At 28.3% G+C, this 19,039-nt stretch overlaps 1 long non-coding RNA gene across 1 annotated transcript; it reads left to right on the top strand.

Annotated features, from left to right (window-relative positions):
• The first annotated feature begins 1,300 nt into the window (after positions 1 to 1,300).
• LOC139905789 (uncharacterized) lies at positions 1,301 to 16,174 on the top strand. The gene is made up of 4 exons (XR_011780838.1): positions 1,301 to 1,483; positions 4,271 to 4,396; positions 15,015 to 15,608; positions 15,949 to 16,174. It is a non-coding gene; the product is annotated as an uncharacterized lncRNA (long non-coding RNA).
• Positions 16,175 to 19,039: the final 2,865 nt, after the last annotated feature.

The raw sequence follows: 19,039 nt of genomic DNA, 5'->3' as shown, positions 1-19,039 counted from the left end.
TAATAATATATTGATCATCCATACATAATCTTCATCACAAGAACATTTCATTTGATTTTGAGTTTGCAATTTGTAGGCAAAATATGTATGATTTTTACAATATATATAATAGTGAGCCTTACTCACTAAATAATATACAACTTATGTATGTATTGTAGTACATACATCCTATAACTTCATTTCATAAGAATAACAATTATCTTCGATACACTCAGTCACGACTTATATAAATAAATAACTTAAGACTAACATGTATGAAATCAGTGTACTACATAACATAATATGAATAAGTAGAAAGAACGATTTCAGAACATAAAATAACCGTTTCTCACCTTCGTTATTATGACTGACTTTATAGATACATACATACATACACGATGTAGGATCCAAGTATTATTTTTTTTTCAGGGAGGTCTGTGTTATGTGAATATTTTTATATGTACATATATTTATATAGCTATAAATGTGTAACTTCTTTATTAAAATCTAGGCACACCAACGGCCAATGATCCATAATACCACCCACTCATTCTCTTCTTTTAAGTAAATAATAATCTTTAATTAATAAGATTAATGATGAAGAAGCGAAGGACTAAGGAGGAATAGTTACGAGATTGGTAGGATATCAGATCATCAAGCTATGTGGAAAGGAAATTTTCAACGAATATATACATATGTATTATCACAGCCTTACCTAACAAATGACTTTACACTTTATTTTGTGAAAAAGTCCAAGTCTGTGTATCATAAGCAACATTTGTAAATCAAACATCAAATATTGCAATTCACTAAAGAGAGAGATAAATGAGGGTGTTACCTCAGTAACGCAAAAAATTACACAATTTTCATGTCAGATATAGACTTTCCACTTTTTTTATTTTGCCAGTGTTCTGAATGTTAATTGGTTGAATTTGAAGTAGCTCATATACAATTCTCAACAACTATTAAATATAACTCCATAGTTGAGAAGAATTAGGTAACTACCATCATATTTTGTGCCTTTCTTCCGTTTCTTATCAGTGGAAAGGTTGCGATATAAAATAAAAGTAACGCTGTGAAAAAATGTAGATATTGAATTGTCATAGGGAGAGCTTCTTCCACTTACCTATTGAATCATATCATCGTGCCTATATAAACGAAGACGCAAGAAATCCAATCCTTTATAGCCACATAGGTAATTTGATCCTTTGCAGAAAAAAATTTTCATTTTTTTTTTTTAACTACGAGGAGTATGATCCATTTTGTAGCCCACATAAATAATATTAACATTGTTATTAAAGATTATTATATAAATGTTTTATCCATCCAACAAAGTTATTAGTTATATATTTTCTCTCTTTATAAAGCTACTATTATTATTACTACTATCTAATCTCCAATCTGAGATCAAATTAAGCCGATATAAATATCACAACAGGTACAAAATATGCTCCGTGTTCATCTTACATATGATTTCACGTAGCGAAAATGACCCAACTATTAAGTAAGTAATAATATATGTTTAATCATTGCTTAATCCTAGACTAAAAAATAATGACATTCAATATAGAACGCATTAAAAAAACATCATATTGAAGTCGGTTCGAATGTTAGTTGACATAAATGTATTTTTTTCTAAACTGTCGATTTTCTGCTGATATTTTGCTTATTACATAATATTAGGGGTTGAATGTTAATTTAATGAACTCAAATGAAATAAGCTGTGAATATATCCTTCAATTAAATGCAAAATAATGCAAGAGTTTTAAATAATTGCATAACCAATTTTGGCTCTTTTTTTTTGTTCATTTCTTTTTTAAAGAAGAGTTTGAGAGAGGCAATGAGGATTGTTAATTCCTTGATAATATCTTGTACGTTGGTGCCTATTGTCCCAAATGCCCCTCTATAACGAAAGATGAATCCATGTTGAGTCCATAGTAGTGTTTATGGGGGGTATGCTGGCACCGTAGTATTGCCGTATTGGAAAAAATAGTATACTCAGGGGCGTCCCCAGGATTATATATATATTTATATTTTTTTTTTTGGTGGGCGGTGGGGGTGATAATTTGATTTTTCTATTAAAAAAATCCAAGATTAAATCTTTTTGGTAAAAAATTTAAAAAATTATATTTTAAATATTTAATTTTTTGAAACAAAAATTCAAATATCCACAGCTATTAACAAAAAATGTAATTTTTGTAAAAAAATTTACAAAAAAATACACAAGTGCTCACAAAGAATATAATTTTTTGTAAAAAAATTCAAATATTAAATTATTTCCAAAATCCACAGCTATTCACAAAAAATTATTCTTTTTGAAAAAAAATCTAAAAATCTACAGCTTTTCACAAAAAATTTCAAAAATTAAATTTCAAATATTTAAAATTTTGACAAAATATTTCAAAAATCTACAGTTACTCAAAAAAATCAATTTTTTGGGAATTTTTTTTAAAAATCCACAGTTGTTTCCAAAAAAATTTATAAAAATATATTTCAAATATAAAATTTAAAAAAAATCATATATTAAATTTTCTAGAAAAAAGGCAAAATTTCTTAGTTGTTTTTTTTAGGGTGGGGAGGGGGGGAATGCCCCTCTAGTTTACTGCCTGCAGACGTCTCTGATACTAAATTGGTTAGCGTAATGTAATAAAAATATTAGCTTAAAAAAACATCATCAAATTATGAACCTTCTCCCTTTTTAAAACAAAAAATAATGCAGGCACACCTGTAAGTGCATATATGTTTCTTGTAATAACATAAATTATTGAACTAACCGTTACAAAAAATGACAAACGAATCTTTCAAGATTATAGTGCCATCTATTTGTGACGTCTTTTTTTATCAGCCTATCCCCTCGCCACTTATGAATTGTTGCTGCTGAGTAGAAGGCTTTAAGAGACTTTAGATTACGAAGGTTTTTGATGAGTCCATGAAACATATTTTATTAAGTAGGGATGTTTGTAGTATATTTTGATATACATATGTTGCATGGTGTTTTTTTGTACGATCCGTGAATGTACAATACGAGGCTAAATTCAAAACGTATTATTCCATAAGTACGAAGGTAGAAAGAAGAATTTGTTGCAAAAAAAAAAAAAATAGATTTGCATAAATTATGTGATGGGCGTAGTAAAAAGATGATAGTAGAGTATTTTGGATTGTCATCTTATTATTTGAAATTCATAAATGGTTTTTTATGACCATAAAAACAGATAACACATCCTAAAGTTACATATGTACAATACCATATGAACGAATTTCTAAATAATGATTTGGTATTGTTGTACATTGTAAATACTATTGGTTCATTTAATTTGATTACACAATTGAATCAGGATCAATTAGTCACTGATGAAGAATTTTTTGCTGATAAAAAAGTTAGTAAAACTAAAGGATTTTATAAAATACGTCTTTAGGTATGAAGGCATTTCCATATTTAAATAAACTTTGGTTTGTATCAGTCCGAAAAAATGCGACTTAAAATCCCTTTTAATGGTCCATAAAAAACGCTTCAAAATAAAGTATCAGTTTATCAATTTAATTAGCTTCTTAAAAGAAATGATTATCTTTCATACACCTGAATGATTTGTCGTTATTCTTAATTTAGACCTAATAAAAGTATTAATTAATCTTATAAAATTAGCAAAGATTGATTGATAATGACATTACTGGTGACAAAAATTAGCAAAGATTGTTCTGTAATTTCGAAATTGGAAAAGGGGCTGATTCATTTCTAAAAAAATTAAATTTATTATTTTGAAAAAAGAAGAATTTCTTTTCTAAAAAATTGTGTATTCCAGATATAGTTATACAAAGTAAAAATTATAATATAAAATTATCAAGTGAACGCAGGTAAAAAATCTTTTCTAAACATAAGTCATTTTAGCATCCTTTGGTATAGGAAAAATTATAATTTTTTGGAATTGAAAAAAGAAAAAAATAATTTAAAAAACCAAGCCTTCCCCACCCAAAATATATATACATTTATAATCCTGCGAACGCTCCTAGACTTTTTGATATGATTCGGAGGCGTCTTTAGGATTTAAGATAGGACCAAACAGAAACCTCACAAGTTTGGGACCACTACAACCATAAGTAAAACCCACTTTTATCCTTAAATTATTATTAGAATGATTAAACTGACATTATACATAAGTTAAGAATGAATAAAAAATATCCAAGTATAATATATTATCCACCTATGTCGACCATATGGACACAACAATAATTGAAATAAGGATATAATTTATGTTTAAAATGCCTATTAATTCTTCTTTTACTTTTTTTGAAGGTAACTCTTTCTTCAAAATATATATTAATCAGAGGAAGAAGGTCGTCAGAGTCCGTCATTCATCAAGTAGAGATCCTCAGCGTACTAATGAGTCAATGTACATTCATCCATAACGAAAATTGAAGGGTAGCTATAAACGGAGCATATTTTTATTCTTCTTTGAAATTTTTCATAACATAGACATCTTTATTTTTTATCATCTTATGTACTAGATATATAGAATGGCAAGCGGTAGGTACTTAGGTTTATGTACTTGTAATTTACGTATCTTTTATTTTTTAAATGTATGGCTCAAACATACATACTTAAATGCAATTCAATACCTACCAATAAAAGCCATAAAATTTATTTGTAAAATAGTAATTTCATAAAAAATATGGACGAATAAAAAGTAATACGAATAACAATAATACTGGAGTAGAGTTAAGACATTTGAAATCAAAATCATCAGTCAATTCAATCCGATGCAGTTCTCTTTGAACCCTTTCCATAACAAGGGGCCTTGAACTCTATTCAAAGGTGGGGAATCACTGATGCATTTACTTAAACGATCTTTATAAATTTCCTTTTTTACCTTTGTGTGACTAGATATCCAAGTGAAAGCTTAAAAGATTGGATGTATGTACTTTGCTACTTCACACAATATGTTAACATCCTTCAAGCTTTTCAAATCTTTAGTGATACTAGTCCAAAGAGTATAAAAAATCTACATACAGTATCTGAATTTTATTTCCAGTGAATTTTTTTTAAGGTCTTTATTTATATTATTGATATATTTACAAAATACAATACAAAAAGTTAGGAAGAATTGCGTTGCTAAAAACAAAAATAAACATTATAGTTTATAGTTGAAAATTAGACCACCTAACCGAAGATCTAACAACAACTAAAATAAAATAAAATACAATTAACTAAATAAAATTAAACATGGATAAAATAATGTAACAACAACACAGTAAAATAAAAATATAAGTCCAATGTAGGACTTCACTTTCTTTATGAAAAGTTCATATTGCCGGACGATCCTCCTCAACGTTGAATGGTAACTAAGGGAATCGGATATTGTAATAGATCCAGGGCATAGTTCAAGGAGCTACCTACACTGTTAGGAATTTTGAGAGAAAGAGATTGGTTCTACTTTATTGGCAACCCCTCCTGAAAGAAATCTGTTATCCTCTACATACAAATACACTAATAGGATCTTTTGATTAGTATGGAGATTGGACAACATCATTATTTATAGAACAATCTATTACTTTTCAATATACATACATACAAAAGCTATAAACCAAGTGGTAATGCGAATCCTACAAACACATATTTGTCCTAATACTATGGGCTCAACGTGACCTTTTTCCTGTAATGGCGGTTGAGTATACTTTAATATTTGTCTATAACCAACTACGCAATCCCCATGAATTCACTCTTTAATGGAATGTTTACAAGGCCAATTCTCCAAATGAAAGAAACAGTTGCATACGTCATAAGACAAAGGATAGCCAACGCAAAGGTATTATCCTTAAATTTGAGACATCCACTCATGAATTTTTTTTCACCTAGCTTAGGAAATATTCTCAAGCTAATAAGTTTTGATGTTGTATAGCTTTAATCCATATAACATCAGTAATTCACAAAATGGATTCCGTAGAACCCAAGTGTTCCCTTTGGAGTGCCGCAAAGAACATTTCCTGCGTAATATTGATAAAATTATTACATCCTTAGGTTTTCCAGAAAAGTTTCTGAACTATACAAAGTTCTGTGACAAACTTTTTCTACATAATTCATAAGGGAATAACATCAAGAGAAAATATCAAATTTGTTTTATGATTAAATAAACAAGATTAAGATATTTAATATAGTCACCTAGTGCCCACTTTTAATTTAGATATATAGTGACGTCTTGGTGTGATATTAAATTCCCTTGCTTTTGGTCACTCTTACATAGAAGTCAAGTAGTATATTTATAAACTTCTTAGTGTAATTTTTCTCAAACCTTGGTACACGAAAGCTTAAGTTGAGGGAGAGAGGTTATAATTTATAATAAGTGAACCAATAAATATGTTTGTTTGTTTTTTAAATCAACAAATATTTATTTGATAATAGATCATTCACAAATCAACAAAATTTGACTTTTTAAAAATATTTTACATAACATATTTAATTCTCATAATAGCACTTGATGATTTTTGCATAATAAACTTATCAAAATTAAGCTTTAAAAATTTTGTGATATTGTCCCTACAAAAAAGGAAATAAATAAATACAAATATAAATAAGTAAACAATTAAGATTTACATATCAATTTTATCAACCTTTTATTGATTCTTACCTCGGTAAAATTACATCGATATTGGAGTTGAATTAGACCTTCTAGAACAAAATATTTTTGTAATTATATAAATGTGATATTTTGTAAATGAAAACCTAATTGTTGAAGCTCCATATGAATTTATTTGGAAAAAAGAAAAAAAAATAATTAAATAAACAAGAAACTAGTCACCTAGTGCCCACTTTTCAAATAAAACCCTTAAATATGATGGTTTTTAAGCCTATAAATTGCATTTTCTCAAGATTGAATTATTATGAATAACATATATGCACGTATTTGAAATCAACATAAAACATCAGCAAAGAAAAAACTAAGTTGTATGTTGAATATTGTTTTTGTTTTTTTCGTACTCATAAGTTGGCTCAAATCTATCATTTTGAGTAAAATACTCAAAATTTCAAATCTAAAATTCTTGAACACCAGATTTAACACAAAAAAAAAAATTACATGTTCATGATTACCACGTCAAGAACTACTGTAATTGAATAAGGGATTTAATTTTTTTTTGTTGTTGTTGACTTCATCCAAAAAATATATTATTTTTAAAAAACTGTCAAATTTTAAAAGTTTTAATTTATAGTGGTACGTGGAGATCTTAATATTTATCAGGTGGAAAGCAATATATTTTTTTTCAGAACCACTATCTTAGAGGACCCTAGAAACATAATTTTCTATAAGTAGGTAGCAGTTTTCTACGATGGTGTCACCATACTTTGCTGTACCCAATTGGAACCACTGTTTTATAATCATATGAAAATATATGTAACATATAAATTATCTTTAGAAATACTTATGTTGAAAAATCGTTGGTAATTTGGCCTAAAATAACGAAAGAGATTTAGATATGACCTAAAAATTATATATGTTGAACGGAGGGTATAAATTTCAACTCAGCAACATTCGAATCTTGAGAGACTTGATCTTTTCCAAATCCTATTCTGGTAAATTTATAACTAAAAGTCATGTTTCTCGTGTGTTGGTTTACTTGTCTTAAATAACGCAAACTTTTGTATAACAGATTATACTCGTAATCCTTAGATATAACTTCTTATCTCTTATTATGGGATCCAAAAAAATCAACCAAGGAGCTCAATGACGTCATATGTGGCAATTAGTTAATGAATAAATTGATTGGTTACTATCAAAACTGCATTGTTTGACATATAAATCTTGAAATAGTTACACTCTTTCCTGTCCAAAAATGTACCAAAAAAATCGTTAAAGGAAAGAACTTATTAGTAATATTGCCAAAGGAACAATAGAGCGGAATAATTTTTACTTATGCAAGCCTATAAATTGTACAAATGCATAGATTGTATAAACATGCATATTGCATATTTTGTAACATATCTCATTAATAAATGTATTTTTCTCTTGAAGTGATCGATTTCCATACTGATATAATAATGACTAACACGCAAATTATAGACATTAGACATGTACCTATGTAGACCATTTAGATGACATTTATTTCAAATAAAATGCAAATAACAACTTTAATAGAAATTTCATTTGTTCCATGTAAAGGATATTAATAGAAATTTTCAAAGCAATCCTCAAATAGATATGCATTAATATGATAAACATATAAATCCATTTTTTTAAGATATAATGTAATATGTATGAACATAGAATCCAAGTGAAGAGAAAATTTGAAGAGCAATTAATAAAAGTATAATAACATATAATGCTACATGCAAAAAAATAAAAATATTTTGCAATCACATAAAATATGACTACAGTTATAGCATCAATCATGAAATGTACTACATAATATGTATTTAGATAATTATGTTACAAATTAACAATTTCTTCCATCCATTACTATAAATGTAATATTATGTATCTACCTACTGCTACCAAATACTAACGCCATCTTTCATATCAAAGTGTATAATTGAAAGAGGGGATGACATTCGATTTGTAAAACTTTTTGCATGTCTCTTTACGTAGAGTATTAATATCGTGTTGAGTATATACATTTATTTTGTATAAATACGTATTAACTATAATTAAAACACTAAGATTTATATTAAAATTTAAGAGCACAGGTAAACAACAGCTTTTAATATGCATAATGCAAAAATATGGCATAGCTGTAAATGTAAATTTTAATCATTCTAATATGTATCAGGAAGCCCCTGTTATATGATCATCTGTAAACCAAACAGACAGACCAAGTTTTTAAGGGACAACTCCATTATCAAGTCAATTCTACTCCAGATATATGAGAATGAGATGACAATTAATATTCAATTGAGTCATTAATTAAAATATATTCACAATTGGGCTAATATATGAAGGAATAGGCCAACGAGAGGAATCCTCCATAAACGCCAAACCCTAGAGACTATTTTGTCCAATGCCGTAGTTGAACCCTATGGCCTATCATCACAGATGTCAGATTGTAATTTATCAAATCCTGCATTCGAATTTAATAAACATGAGACGAATTTTTTTAAATTGATTCGTATGTTATGACTAAGAACGTGTTTCCCGTAGGCCTTTTCGGTATACCACCAAAAAACCTTCTTTAAAATGAACGCAGTATCTTCTTACTACTTATTTACTTAGATAATAGGTTGAGCGGATTTCACCATAAGGAAAAACTAGAACTTACCTGACGAAATATGCTCATATTAGGTTTTTTTTGAGAGGCAACTAACCGTGAATGAATCAGCCTTAACACTCAAGTTTTCTTGGGGAGTTATCTTCTATATTATAAAAGTAATAATAGTCTTTTTGCCGACGTGTACTTACTCCGGGTAATGCCGGGTACTAAGGCTACTCAAATAATAAAAAATAAAGAGTATTTCGTGATAAATGGCAGCACTTGTTGTAACTGTTCCTTTGTATAGAACGTTACAATTGTGCATATTTTTCTTCCGTGAGTGAGTTTTGAATTTTGATAATATGATATCAACTGATAGCAAAATAATCAATAGTTTAAATAATATCAAGTACAGGAAAAACAATGAAAAACTGACGCCATTATTACAAAAATAATTTCCCTCAAAAGATTATCTTTACCCCTCCCAAAAGAAAATTATGTTTACGCAATAATCTACATTAAATCATACAATTATGATGTAAATTTTAATACTTTAGCTTCTTTGATGTTCGATAAAAAATTACTTTTGCAACCATATCTGGTCCACCCTATTATTACTATTAAAAATACTATATGTATTATCAAGATCCAAGAGAAATTAATAGCTTTTTGAATTTACGCAAAATACTCTTGGATTCGTCACTCTAATACTTCAAACAATGTACATAATATACACTTATTTAATAATCAAGACTCTCCCGACAGTTCATATTATTATGCATTACCTGTTTAACAAAAAATAATTAAAACTATACCAACAAGAATGAAGAAAATGATTTAACAAGAAAAATGTAATTTGATTTGTTTTAGACAAAGATAGAGAGAAAACGGATAGTAATAAAATTATTGATTTCATTCAAGAGATGCTTAGTGCATATGAAGTACATATTTTTTACAATTATTTCATCTTTTGTTTTTATGCTGAACAGTGTAATAAGAAGTATATATATAAATAGGTAGGAATGTTATATAAGATACTTTATATAATAGGGATTTCACTTTCAACTCACAGTCTCCAAAGGGAAGAGATCCCTGAATATAAATTGGCCCATTGTACGCTCGCTAACCCTTGACTTATCCCCATTATTTTAAGAAAAATAATACTCGATGATAAAGTTAATGGGCGAATCAATAAAGGAGGAAGAGTTGGAGCTCCAAATAATAAAATCCATTTTGTTTTTCTTCTATATTTTTTTCAATAATAGACCTCTTTGTATAATCCATTCACGTATGAAAAATTTGCCATAACGTAGATCAAATTATGATAGGGGATACAAGGAGGTCTTACATATATGTATATGCATATATTTATTGAACGACCTCTGGAATTAAGTCTAATAGATATCTACCTACTCACTTAATTATTATATCCCGGTCGTTCGAACAATCATGGGTGGACTCACTTCATGACATAAAAAAACTTAACTCAGATTTTAACTCCTCTATTGATGACGTCAACGCACTTCCTAGTTGTAATATATGACCTGAAAGTTCGACTATAACTAATTAACTAAATTAACTACATTGTCCATAATTTTTCATCTGATTTCATCGATGAAACTCGAACATTGCATTTTAAAAATCCAAAAATGATATCTCTAGAAATTTGGCGCTTTTTTTTAGAAGCGTTTGTATCACCAATGGAAACCAATTTAGAATTAAGGCCAATTTAAATGCAATTAAAGCAGTATTTTTCTTTTAGTGCGGGTACTAACCTAGAAATTAAATGAATATTTAAAATAAAAAAAGACAATTTCTATAGATATTTTTTTTTAAAGGACAATTTTTTGGGGAGGTGCTTTTTGAGCTATTTTAAAAATAATATTATCCTTTCAGCTGTTTTCATTAGACTGCATGGGTTGACTATTGAAATATTTAAAGCAACTGGGTCTAGTGTGATATCAATGATTTATAATACTCTATAACCAGCTCTAATCACGAAACAATCTGTGGTGAAAAACACCATTTATGAAGATAAATTCCTGTTAGTAAACTAATAGAACTTTAAACGCATAATCAGCTTTTTAAAATAAATAGTGTATTTTCCTTAAGCTGTTTTCACTCATTTCCACTCTAGTATGTCAAATTTAACTATAGTATGATCTAAAGTAAGTGATTCAATTTATTATGAACTCAAAAAGGGTATAACATAAGATTAGGATTTTTATATCAATTTATAAATAAATCAAGGACGTCCGTTTTGAGTTTGTGTCATTTCATACTTAGATATAGATGAGATAATCAATTCAATGTATAAAAAATAAATAACTATTCTCTAAAAAATAATTAACAGTTGGCAACTAGAAAAATACAGAGGATAGCTAATATGTGTTCTTGACAATCGAAATTGAGAGGGGATGAAAAAGCTCGATGTGCCGGTATACCTTGAAAATTGTAAGATATTTTATAAAAATGGATGTTGCATGCACCGATTTATATACCATTTAGTGTGATAGCGTTTCAATTCCTTCATTATCCCGGTACTACTCACAACCTGGTTTACTGAACAAAACTACATAGAACGTACTATAACTCCGGATCTCTAACTCCCTCTTGCGGATATGAATGTTTTTTTGTTTTTAAATAACTCATGCCGGAATCAATTCTTAATTTATTTTAAAGTAAGTAGGTTTTCATTAGAAACCAATTACAACAATGGTACGTACGGATGATGTCGACTGTTAATAAATCATTGATGTGTAACACCCTAGTATGTACTCGTACATCGTTAATTATATTTTGTGAATTCATGGGCCTATAGCATTACAATGGGTGAGTGAATTATGAAAAAGAAGTTCTTGCTAGCTAGAGGGACTTCCGCCTACATCAAGGAATAATATTTTGTCTGCCCAATATGTTATTTATGTACAATCTAAATATGAACGTTATTTGTTCCAGGAACATTATGGAGCTAAAAGTAATTTAATTGTTATGTTTATTGTTTAAGGTTTCTTAATTTATTATTTATTAGGATAAGAGTTAAATAGTTTTTACGAATCCATAAAACAAAGTTGATGTGTTATTTAAAAAACGATTTTTTTATGTCTTATTTTACTGCTTTAAAGCCATAAATGGATTTATGGTTTTGCATGTCTATATTTGAATGAATTTTTTTAAAGAAACAATTCAATTTACTTTCAGGACATATATCATTAAACTGATCATCAGTTTAACCTTGAAGTGTTCAAGAGAGAGGACAACACACTATGTTAATTTGTATGCAAATTTAGGGGGGGGGCAAAAACAAGATAGAAGGGTATTCAACCTTGAAATTTCCAATAATTTGTCACTTTCATCATTCATTTTGTTAGTAACTACTAATATATTTGGTTGAAAATTGTCAATTCCGTTTCATAAGAGGTAGATTCAAAATAAAATTTCATATGTAACAAAAAAGTTTAAAATTATCTTGTGTTGTACAATTATTTACTAATATAAATAGTTTGTTTTAGAAGAATACAAACTTTAAAAATTAAACATTTTTTAACCTGTAGACTTTTAACTCGATGTTAATCTATTATTATAGTACACTGCACTAGACGTTACCATAGTAAAAAATATATTGCAATTTATAAATTTGCCTAATTATCACAAATAATTAAATGAAGTGCACATAGTAGTAAATAAATTGCCTTCAAGGGCTTTAAAATAGACCTATTTTTTGGAAGAGGATAATGCAATTATGGAATATTCCATGGTTGATCGAATTACAGATCATTGATCAACTCAAAAAATCCTGAGAGTACTACCTGTTAAGTAACTAATTTTGTGAATGTACTCTCACTCCCGCTTATTTTTTTAAAAGCAATGAGCACTCTCCCGCTCAATTAAAAATAAGTGGCACTCATTTTTTCGCTCGTATAGGAGTATTAAAATTTCTCAACTTTTATGATTGCACGTACTATCTTAAAGATCTAAAATTATATTAAAATGATCAATCCAGTGTTATAACTCTTAAATATTTGAGTCAATGACAAAAAATAAGTTTTTTTCAAAGTTTTCATTTTTTAAATTTTGGCATCTACATATACTTAAATAATTGAACACCATTACGAAATACTCTCTCAACGATAGCTGAAAACAACAGTGTATAAATCAAAAGGTTACTTTTTTTCTTGATTAGATTTAACGGCATTTCAGCAAAGTATTCAAATTACTCTTACTAATAATTATTAAATAGATAGAATACACATTACCACACGCAAATCACATAATATTAAGTGCTAATGGGCAGTGCTTCCCAAACAGTGTGTCTTGAGACTAGTTCAAGTGTACCATACAATTTGTGTATTCCATGCATTATTTGGAATAGCTTATAATAATCCAAATAATTGATTTGATTAAAATAGGTGTGTCAATAAATTTTTATTTGTCTTTTGGGCACAAAAGTTTGCGAAACACTCACTAAGGAATATGTTTTACAAGGTTTTGTGCACTATCATCCTGTTAGGCCTAATAATTAGTTTGAGCTTGAACATAGGGGTTTCAAGTTTTTGAACTTGTGCCTACATGACATTTTGAGATCTTATGTCAATTTACTAGACAAAAAATATAAGAAAATTATATTTCAGTTCGGAAAATTTGTTTAAAAAATAGAAAGATTCATCTTCCAACGTAGTCTCCATTCACGAAGGAGCTGGCGGTGTGTCTGAGGGGACTGATGTTTGAGTCTTCTTAGGGCTGCAAATTAAACTTAAAGGTTTCAGAAATTCCTGGTCATAATTTGAAAAGCATCATCGAAGGTAAATAAAGTTTTATAAATCAAATGAAGACTCAAAACTTTGGCTAGATTAACCGGGTATCTCAATCTCTCCCAGAAGATCGATTATAAAAGCTACTATTAAAGAAGTATATCTATGAAGTATAATTGGCCAATTTTTAGGTAATTAATTATAAAGTTCAAATTTGCTTGAATTTTGGTTAGTATTGCTTTTGTTGATTATACGATTGATTAGAATGTTTTCTCTAGAGGGGTGGACTAGATCAGAAAAAAAAATATTTTATTTGCAATTGATAGTCCCTTAAATTGACTTTCAGAGATCAAAACATAATCATCACTCTGTTATCGAAATACTAATTTGGTTCTAATAAAATACGGTTATAACTTAATAGATATAAATCTTCTTTGTTTCCGTTTCTAGCAATTCAAAGAGGATTTATGTCTATTAAGTTATAAACGTATTTTATTAGAACCAACATTTTTTTTCATAAATATATGCAATCAAAGCAATTCTTCTTTCAAATTTCAAAAGGTAATAGGTAATTTACAATCTACATACATTGTGTTTATCATTGTACCTATAAGAGGAACATACAATGGGTGAAATGAAGAAGTAAATTGCGTATTTCATTAAATGAAATTGCAAATAACATCAAGTTAAAGCTTCAAGATATTTTTAATAAAAAATGTATTTATAACTCCAGGTCATACCTAAAATATGTGCATTAATTTCATCCATAGATCCAAATAACCATTCAAAAGACAGGCCCATTAAGTAGTGGAGGGGGAAGAACAACTTCTCGATACAAACGCAGTAGTTAGTTATAATAAGAGGATCTAACAAATTTTTAATTAAGTCTTTCTTTTTGTCTACGTTGAATGCATATGAGCAATTTGCATGCCATAAATTAGCATCTATACCTAAATAAAACAATTAAATCGTTTTATATATTTAAAAAAAAAAAAGGTTTGTTTTTTTAATCCCCATTAACTGGGAAATTCAAATTTATGTTTTCTTATGTTGATATTTGCTTATATTTACAGGAATATATATACAATGTATTTTTCTTTTCTTCTTTTTAAGCTTATCTTAGAAAATTATATAAGGAAGGATGCATCTTGGAAATAAGAAAAACGAAGAAGAAGAAAGATTTATCGCCTAATATTTCAAGATTACGCCAGGGAAAAAATGTTCCTGTATATAAGAAAAAATTCGATTTTCATTCTTCTTCTTTTTTTTTTTTTTTAAGAAAGAGAAGGCTTTTTTAATTTTTCAAAACTAATTTTCTATTTTTGCTACTTTTAAAATATATATATATTTATCTTCATCATTAATCTCTTATTGAGTGACTAATTTATATTATAGATTTCTACCTATGAGGTATCAGTGAGCATTTTTAGGGCATCTTGGATGATGCAGGGGAGTATATATTTATTACAAGTTATTTTTGTGAAATATTACCTTTTGCTATCATTAGATATTAATCAATGAGTAGATGAGGACGGAAGAATCCATTCATATTGCATAATAATTCCCAAAAATAGTCTTTAACTTTGGGGAAGAGGAACTTCAGAAAATCAATGTTTTTTTACAACAAGAAATTCATTGATCTAAAAGAATTATCACGAAAAAAAAGAACAATCACTCTTTTATTGGTCCCGAGTGCGCCTATGAGAAGTAACTAAAATATACGTAACATTTGAGAAACTTGCTCTAGAACAGGGATTCTCAAGGTTTATTCCGCAGAACACAAGGGTTTTTAATAATTCATTTCCGATTTTAGAAGGACATCTTCCTAAGGCTACACTTTAAAAAAATAGGATTATCACTCACAGTTATTTTCCCTTCAAAAAATAAATTCCAAATTAAAATAATCTTTAGATAGATGAAAAAAAAAAAAACTCTCAGTAAAACCGACCCCGAGTAGATCTCCTGGGGTTTTGCAATAACATTTTCTGAGCGCTATTTATTTTATAATTAATTATAAAATTATACATCTTTCTTTTTGATGTTGTAGAAATGGTCATATAAGCTGAATGGCTCTCACATAATTGTCAGGATCTTAAGTGAGTGCCGTTGGCTAAAGTGACTAAAACAAGGAAACTGCCTCAAAATCCAATATATCAATACTTATGATATATATTGAAAACAGGCACTCCTCGGTGTCCAAGTCAATTACACAAAAAGTACAGAATCGAAAATATGACTGTATGTACTTTTAAAAATGGAATTTTCTACATCAATGATTTATTTTTGTTTTAAAATGACTTTTATAATTTTTCAGAGGATAATTACTATAAAAAAACTGTGAATTATGGTTTTAATTAATAGTTTCTGTTTCTAGTTAAATATAAAGTAAAGTACAAAACCTCGTCCAACTTCTTTTAAATTACATTAGATGAATCTCAGTCAAAAGACGTGAAAACAATGAATAGAAGTTCATATCGCATATATATTATATTAGACGAATCAGAATTGGAGATAAGAAAAAACATTATTGATTGATATACATGACACCTCTTTCCCTTATAGTATCTTTAATAGCGTGAAGCTTATTTTTTAAATCTTTGGAATATGAGGTCATTAGGGTCTCAAAAAGTTTCATTTAGTCTATAGATATCATTGATTAACTTTGAACTATTTCGAAAAATATTTAGAGGTAGCTCAATGCGCCTAAAATTTGAAGTTTTACAAATTTTTAGAAAAATGAGTTTTAGTTTTTATATCATATATATAGTACACATTAAAGCTTTTTATGAGAAATGCCAAACATAGATAGACAAAATTTATATTTATTTAGATTTCTAAACTCATACATGCTAAAATTTACAAGTACGCAAATTGTTTACTTATATAAACAAAAAGTGTAAATTTGGGTGATTTTGACCAATATGACTTTTTTATTAACTTTATTTGAGTTAATGTGTACTGTATATATGATATAAAAACAAAAACACATTTGTTTTTTCTAAAAAAATTGTAAATTTCAAAACTTTAGAAACGATGAGTTACTTCTAAATATTTCAAAATGGTTCATAGTTAGTCAATTATATCTAAAAGGAACATTTTGAGAACATAAGGACCCCATATTTTTGAAAATTTAAAAAATAAGCTCCACCCTTAAGGCAAGTGGCCAACATAATAATTGAGACTTTAGATATGTTTGTGAATTATGATATCAAGACTATAGAGTACGTTAGAAATTTGTAGAGTAAACTTATAAATGAGTTAACTTCCAAGTTTTATAAATTAATAGTACTTTATATTTATAATTTATTATCATTTAGGAAAAAAACAAAACTTAACGAACACTGAATCAGAATAAATATGAACTGAATAAATATGTTTTATATCCATAATTTATAATAATTTTTGTAGACGGAGTCGGTATAAATTTTTCGACCACTGACTCCGACTCCACCACAAAAGGCACCGACTTCGACTCTGCAGCCCTGGTACAGCCTGTAAAAAGTCTAAGAGCCACTGATATACAACAAAACAAGTTTGTTTTCATTGTAAATAAACTCTTTATACAATAAAACTTCATAAGTATAGAGCTTGCCACACAAAATAATACAGATTTTATTGAAGGGTATATTATTTAGCATGAATTGACGTGCATAAATCATAATACATAGATACTTATGTCATTAATATCCTATCCACTTCTCAAAACATCAAGAACTTCATATTGATAACCACCAACTACACAATTGTACTAATAAGAGGGGGTTTTATTTCAAACCTTTTGGGAACATACTAAGAAACACTCCCTTAAAATAATAATTAGCCATGAGTTTGACCACATGGGCATTCCTTTTCCAATACCTACATGACTATATTTCGTGTCTCATTCGAATAAAGACATTATGTACAATGTATATACATTATACATATTCAATTCTTTTTTTCTTATAGGAACAGCTTTTATCTATCTATTTGGAATAGTAGACAACATTAAAGTGATTATTTGTCTTACTACTAATGGCTCAATTGTTGTTCTAGTTGCATTGTCTTTAGAGATATTGATAAGAAATGGTTTAACTAATATACATTTGTAGCTCTTCTAATACATATATAATATTTATATCTATTTAACAACTTACGAGTTTTTAAATAAGTACAAAGAATATCTATGCTTTGTATGAAAACTTGATAGGAAAATTTTATTCCTTTCTTTAAAACATAATAATAAACAAGTATTGTAGAGATACTAATTTCATTACGTCAATCTCTTTGGATCACAGTTGCAGATTTGATAGGACATGGGTTGATGCTACCCTCCCAACAATTAATGTTTCTCCCTCCAAGATTTACAGCATTTATGTAGTGACCCTTAAATTGTCTGTTCAGTTTAAAAATCCTAACTGGATCTCTGCTCAGGATGTATCTGTCCCAAAATTTTGGCGTCCTCTCCTGTGCCTTTCTAAATTTTAAGGACTTATCCGAATCTGACGCAAAAAAACGGTTTATGTTGAAACCATCTTTAATTAATGATATCTAGAAATTGAATTTGTCTAAGAGCGTGAGGAGAAGGCGTGAGGGAGACATATGGTGTTACTGAATTAAGATCATTGTTAATATATATTTTTTTGGGGGAAAAAAGGAATTTCTTCTATACAGAGGAGTACCTTCAATTTTTAAATAGCGTTAGTGCAAGGGAATTTATAATTATAAGTAAATTCATTTATTTTATTATTCATTTTTAAAACAATTTACACCAAAGATGGGCGAGAAAGCTTACTTCAGATGGAAATGTTAACATACCCACCCCTTATTAAATAATGAACAAAAAAGAAGAAAGAACACACTCATAAAACGTTTTTCCTATTCTAATAGCTATAATTAGTTTCTTCTTTACATGCATCCCATCCTTAATGATATCATCATCAGGAATGTACCTAGGATTTATCTAAAGAGTTTTTGACAAGGCTTTTTAAAATATATGCTGCGCAAAGATAGATATATTTTCTGGATGACTTTTTTTTTAATAAAAGAAATTTTTAACAATTATTCTACTCAAAATATTACAATGTTTGCAAAATTAGTGTGGATTAGACCAAATTTTCCTAATGATATCCAATTTTTTCCGAGTGACAACCATCGAA

This window comes from Lepeophtheirus salmonis, chromosome 6 (genome assembly GCF_016086655.4).
Source record: "Lepeophtheirus salmonis chromosome 6, UVic_Lsal_1.4, whole genome shotgun sequence".
Lineage (NCBI taxonomy): Eukaryota > Metazoa > Arthropoda > Copepoda > Siphonostomatoida > Caligidae > Lepeophtheirus > Lepeophtheirus salmonis.
This window is presented reverse-complemented; position numbering and strand designations above follow the sequence as displayed.